The following is a 6,486-nucleotide window of genomic DNA, read 5'->3' on the forward strand; positions in this document are numbered from 1 at the left end:
CCCTCAGGAAAATGAGGTTCTGATCAGTATCAAATCATCCTAGGAACAAGGCCTTGGGTCTGTCGACGGGGACTTTCAGTGAAACTGGAGGTAACATGTCAGCTGCAGGCCCAGAAAAGCAATGAAACTGCTGGCAGCAACCGTCTGGCTGACGTCAGGGCCAGACGCAGGGATCGGTGCCCCTACTCACCCTGGACCACAGTCCTAACCACAGCCTTAGCCACCTCGTTGCATGATTTTCCCCTGTGTCACCCGTCCCCTGGAAGTCACCAGAGAGCCAGCTCTTTGAGCCGTATCTCCCCTGTGACTCCCAGCGGGGCCTCTCCCTAAAAATAAATCCTTAATGTCTTTGCTGCAAGCTCCTGTTCCTGTCTCACTGAGCGTCGACGCCTGCAGGCAAACAGACCTCTGCAGTCCTGTAACACCGTGCATGGAAAAGGGGCCACACACTGACCCTGACACTGGGGAGAGGCCGGCATGGAGGCCCTACAAACTCAGAGACTGAAAGGGGCCACACGGCATGGATGACCTGAACACAAACATTCTTAACTGAAAGCAGGCCATGGTGGGAGGGGCCTAGGCCTGCAGCTTCCTTGACAAAAGTCCATCTCTACCTTAAGTGAGCCCGGCATTGCCTTTTGGCACCTAAAATAACATACCTTGGGGTTGTCAGAGTAATCTCCTTTTCTCCAGGCCCCTCAGGGCACAAATTCCCCTCTTTGTTGTCTTGTCGTGCAAATACTACTGCTCCCCTGTGGCTTATAGCATTAGTGACTTCACTTCCTTTTTTTCTTAACAATCTTCATAACCATCCTGTATGGCAGGGGTCAAGGTCACAGCTAGTGACAGTGTTGCTGGGCCAGAGCCCCTGGAATGCATGGCAGCCAGCAGCCCAGCTGCTGCCCTGCTCTTGCGCCTGCTCTGTGAGGTCTACTGACATTGACTCTCAGGAAGGCTAAGGGATCCCTCTGTCTGTGCACCTGATGTCACCCCCTCCTGACCCTGATCTGTCACCGAGGTTACTTCCTCTCCCCAGGCAAACCTCATCCTCAGTCCCCACCTCCTTAACCCTGCTCCTTGAAGGAGCATCCAGGTAGCTCAGGGTCAAAGTCCTGAGAAGGGGGTTTCAGTGAATTCACTTTCCCTTGGGCTTTTGGATGTCTGTTCCTCATTTCCAATGCTTAGGGTCCCCAAAATGGTCACATGAGAGCCACCTTGGGAAACTGGTAAAGCAGCTATGACCCAGCCCTGTCCTGACCCCGTGTACTCCCTCATCTCTTCAAATACTTCTGAGACCACTCCAGTTTGAGGCACTGTGCAGGCAGCTGAGTTCATTAGGTATTTTTATAAGCACTGTCAATCGCCAGTTATTAGCAGTCTAAGAACAAAGCTCTTTCCTTGACGAGTCAGATAGTGCAGACCTTTCAGGGTGTTGGCCATGCAGGCGTTGGGTGGGCTGCCTCACCTCTGTATCAGGGTGAGGTGCGGAGCCCCAAAGAACCCCTCCCACTCTTTTCCATGTCCCCCATGCCCCCTTTGCAGCCTTTCTAAGAGACAGTACCACAGGGGCAGCCCTGGGCTGGGTAGGAAGAGAGGGCACCCTGAAGGATCCTTGTGGATGGGGGTGGCTGGTGAGACAAGTGGATGGGGTCCAGCAGAGGACCTGTTTTGTGGTTTCCATGAGAAAGGCCAGGCCAGGCAGGTGAGCAGGATGAATATTGCCTGGTTGAAGCAATGCTGGCAGGTTCTGGGGCACCAGGGCTGCCTCTAGCTGTCTGCCCCCCAATCGTGGGGTGGTTAAGGCAGAGGGTCAGTGCTTCCTGGAGGGTAGGGGCCATGTAGAGGCGTGAGTGGCAGGTGGACTCTGGATTGGTGAGTTTGCATGTGGAAGGCACCCTTGCTGTCTCCAAGAACTGGCTGGCCCTGGGAGGGGTGGTCTCTCCCAAGTCAGTGAGGCCCCAGAGACCAGAGCGTCAAGAATATAAAAAATTAGAAAATGCAGTTAGCACACTGGCGTGAACTCTGGACTCTGGAGCCATATTGCTCAGGTTGGAGTCCAGCTCCTCCAGTGCCATGTCACTTTGGAGGGCCAAGGCAGGTTGGACTCAGTGTCCCATCTCCTCAAACAGAGAAATAATAACAGGATCTCCATCAGAGTGACGTCAAGGGCCCCAGAAGACTGACCCACAAGGAGACTGAGAACAGAGCCTGATGGGAGCCCGGGCTCAGTCAAGTTGCCTTTTCACTGATTTAGGTTCCCCCCCGGTCCTAATGAAATGGAAGGTGGGGGGCCCTAGCTGGTGTGGCTCAGTGGATTGAGTGCTGGCCTGCAAACCAAAGGGTTGCCAGTTCGATTCCTACTCAGGACACATGCCTGGGTTGCAGGTCAGGTCCCTAGTACGGTGTGTGCTAGAGGCAACCACACATTGATGTTTCTCTCCCTCCCTTCCCCTCTGTCTAAAATTAAATAAAGAAAATCTTTTAAAAAAAGAAAAGGAATGGAAGCTGGGGGAAAAGTCTGTTTTCTCTCAAGACTCATGGACTAAGCTGCCATTTTAAAGATTTTATTTATTTATTTGTTTTTAGAGAGAGGAAAAGGGAGAGAGAAAGAGAGAGAGAGAAACACCAGTGTGTGGTTGCCTCTAACACACCCCCTACTGGGACCTGGGCCGCAACCCAGGCATGTGCCCTGACTGGGAATCAATCTGTTGACCCTTTGGTTCCCAGGCAGGAACTCAATCCACTGAGCCACAGCAGCCAGGGTTATCCTGCCATTTTAAGAAGTGGCTGCATCCTTTGAGGAATAGTTTTTTTTGGATTTTTCCCAGTTCCAGAATGTCTTTCTTTTTTCCTTTCTTTTTTTTATTTTTTATTTTCAGGATGTCTTCATGGGCAGAAACTAAATTTGAAGCATGGATTACAGGTTTGTTTGGGGTAATTTTTTTTAAGAATTTTCTTAGGGATTTGTTTGAGGGTTTTTTTTTTCCTTTTCGGAATACAGTAGCCAAGAATTTTGCAACCTTTAAAACACTTTGGCCTAGTGCCTCTGGAAACACTATAGATACCCCAGATTTTTTCTGAACTGTCTGAGAGCAATTTGCCTTTTTTTTAAGTACATTTATTAAAGCTGGAGACAGTGAAACAAGGAGGGCTTAGGACAGAAGCAAAGAGAACTTAGGCGGGGCTGCTTTGGCTCACAGGAAAGTCAGAGAAAAGGGGCTTCAAAGACAGGTTCTGGACAGTCTGCTGCTGGGTTCCCCCCACCCCCCACCCAGTTACCGGTCTCCTGGGGACCCTTAGACTTCAGGGGAAGCATGCCCAAGAGGGAAGAAAGGCGTGGGTGTGCCCCAGGGAGGGAGCATGTCGCAATTTGACTGTTTAATCCTCAAACGCGCTGGTCTGGTTTGAAACACACCCGCAGGCATGGGTCAGTGAGCTGGCCCTGAGAGCCTCTCAGACTCAGTCTTGCGGACTCCACCTGAAACGCCCCAGGCCTTCTGGAGAATTTTCTCCCAAGAGTTCATTAAGGTGTGTCCTACATTTCTGCCCAGCTTCCGAGGGCTGTCACCGCTCACAGCCCCCCCCCCCCCCGCAAAAAAATAACCGTGAACCTCACCCTTTATTCCTAACCAGCCTTTACTGCAAGTGCTTCCTCTCTCTCCTTAGTGATACTTTAATAAAGAAAAGATTCCAAATCTATTGAAAAGATTCAATAGCTTAGAATTGTAGACCCTGATGGGGCCTGGTGAGATGACTTATTCACCAAGAAAGAAAAGCAGGAAAATGAGAAAATTCTCTCTTCTACTGGGAGTTCCTCCCTCTTTTACAGGACTGTGTGGCTTTTCCTCCTGTCTAACTGGAAGTAAGTTTGCCGACCTAGATGGTTTGGGATGAACTTCGCTGCCTGGCCTGGTCTCAAGAACACTGCCAAAGATTCTTCAACCTCATTCTCTGGGCCTCTAGTTTGTGGAGAAACTCGAGGTGCAGAAAACTTGGAAAAGTTATAAACATTACAAAGAAAATTAAACCCTCATGTCCAAGTTCATTGTCTTGAGCCGTATAGCTTTCTGGTTTTCTTTCTATGTACATCAGCCTCGTTTTACATAACACATGCTAATTACTCAAGAGACAAATTGATGTTAGATTTTTTAAAATTCGGATTGTAATGTATTGTGTTATACATAATATTTTTATACATTCAATGACCTCCGATGTTCGTTGGTGGTTGTTCATGGCTATATTGTTTCCATCACATGACATTACAAGACTTTCTCTAACTAATCCCCTATTATTGGATAGTTAGGTTGTTTCCAGCTTTCACCATTGTCAATTTTTTTTTAACACCTATCCGGATTTATTCCAAGACTTGGGGAAATCCCCTTACAAAGATGGCTTTCCCGTAGGGACAGAGTTCCAAATATTCACTCAATCCCAGCAGCTCTGGCAGGGTCCTCCTGTCTCTCTTCCTTGCCCAGAATGGGATGACACCCACCATTTTCAGACACTGTTGGTCCTTTCCCCCAAAGCATGGCAGTGGATGTTTGACTATAGCACTCAATAATCCAGAAGGAAAACAAGCTAGTCTGGGCTGTCCTTTAGAGACAGATGGTCAGAAATACTCACTTAAAGAACAGGAAATTCAAATCTTCCGAAGTCAAATGGTTCCCCAAACAAACAATCAGCTGACAGAAGGGTGTCTGGCTTCCCATTTGCAGTCGCCACTCCACTTTGAGGCAGTGGTGCAGGGGCTTGCTCAGAATTTCGAGATGCCTGCAATCTGCCCCCACCTCTGGCCAACTGGCCCTGGCGCTGGCCCTGACTCTTGAAGTCAGAGCCATTACTTGAAGCATTCCTGAGGCTCTCCCAATGGGAGGAAGAGCTGAGGGTTGTTTCTTCCCAATGAAAACAGTCATTCTGTGTCCAGAACAAACAAAAGATCACAGGAAGGTAGTCCTTTGGGCCTCTGCTCAAAACCGGTGGCTGTAGTGTAACTGCTGGTCTTTGGTCAAGGCCATCACCGTTGTACATATTTCACTGGTTATTTGTAAGTCAGTCTTCATGTGCATTTTTTAAATTACTTTCTTACTATAAATGATGACGTGGAATGACATGTGAAAGAGTCACATACATCTTTAGATTCTTCATCTATATCCCAAATTATACCCCAGGGAAGCACGGCTGACGATAATTTTAGCACGGCTTCATCTGTATTTGTACAGATTTCTTTTTTAAAAGATTTTATTCATTTATTTTTAGAGAGAGAGAGAAAGGGAAGGAGAAAGAAGAGAAAAGCACTAATGTGTGGTTGCCTCTTATGCTCCCCTAAATGGGGACCTGGCCTGCAACTCAGGCATGTGCCTTGACTGGGAATCAAACCGGTGATCCTTTGCTTTGCAGGCCTGCACTCAATCTACTGAGCCTCACTGGCCAGGGCATATTTTCACAGAATTCTTGAAAACTGGCAAATAGCCCTAACTGGGTGGCTCAGTGGGTTGAAGCATTATCCCATAGACCAAAAGTTCTCAAGTTCAACTCCTGACCAGGGCACATACCCAAATTGTGGGTTCAATTCCTGGTTGGAGGGCATATGAGAAGGCAACCAACCAACATCTGTCTGTCTGTCTCTTCCCCCACCCTTCCTCTCTCTCTAAAAGCAACGAAAAAATGTCCTGGCTGAGGATAAAAAAAAAAGAGAACAATGCAGCCTTCAAGTACAAGTCAGTATTCCTTCTGGTGCTCAGTCAGAGCAACGGGCTCCGTTCCAACCCCAGAGCGAGAGCTGCTTCACTGGCCTGGACCCCGCGTGTCCGGAGCTGCCCAGCCACTGGTTCTACCTGAGACTCACCTACCTATGGGGCAACTAACTGCAGCCCCAACTCCGGCTTCAGAGCAGCTCAAGGAGCACCGACCTACTTGCACGCAGCCTACACACACGTATGACTACCTCTCACTGTCAGATTTCTAGCAGTGGGGGTTTGGGGGATTAACAGGGGTGCACATTTCCGAGAATTTGGATGCATACTGTCAAACTGCACTTGCGTGAGTGTGTGCCAGAGAAACGCCCACCAGCTCCGTCTGAGAACTATGGAGAAAAGTATCCGATGTGGAGCAGTGAGGGGCTTCCTGGGAGGTGGACACAGACAGGACCGGTAGCAGGAAGGTTGATGAACAGGAAAAAGCAAACCAAGGCACACAGAGAAAAGAGAATTTTGAAAAATCATAGAAAGAGCCCAAACAGCATGTGGCACACAATTAAAGGTCTCGTGCATGCGCAGCCAGGGTTCCAGGTGGAGAGGCAGGGGAACGGGGTGGGAACAACAGTTGAAGAAGATATAGTAGCTGAGGGTCTTCTAAAAGATGTCAACCCACCAATTGAAGAAATTCAGGGATCCCCAAGCAGGACAAATACAAAGAAAATTATTTCTGGGTACATCCTAGAAAAACTGCTGGAGTCCTCTCCAGCCCATGCCACACCCGCAAAGGGAC

The sequence above is a fragment of the Artibeus jamaicensis genome, unplaced genomic scaffold (genome assembly GCF_021234435.1).
Source record: "Artibeus jamaicensis isolate MK-2021 breed Jamaican fruit bat unplaced genomic scaffold, CSHL_Jam_final scaffold_474, whole genome shotgun sequence".
Lineage (NCBI taxonomy): Eukaryota > Metazoa > Chordata > Mammalia > Chiroptera > Phyllostomidae > Artibeus > Artibeus jamaicensis.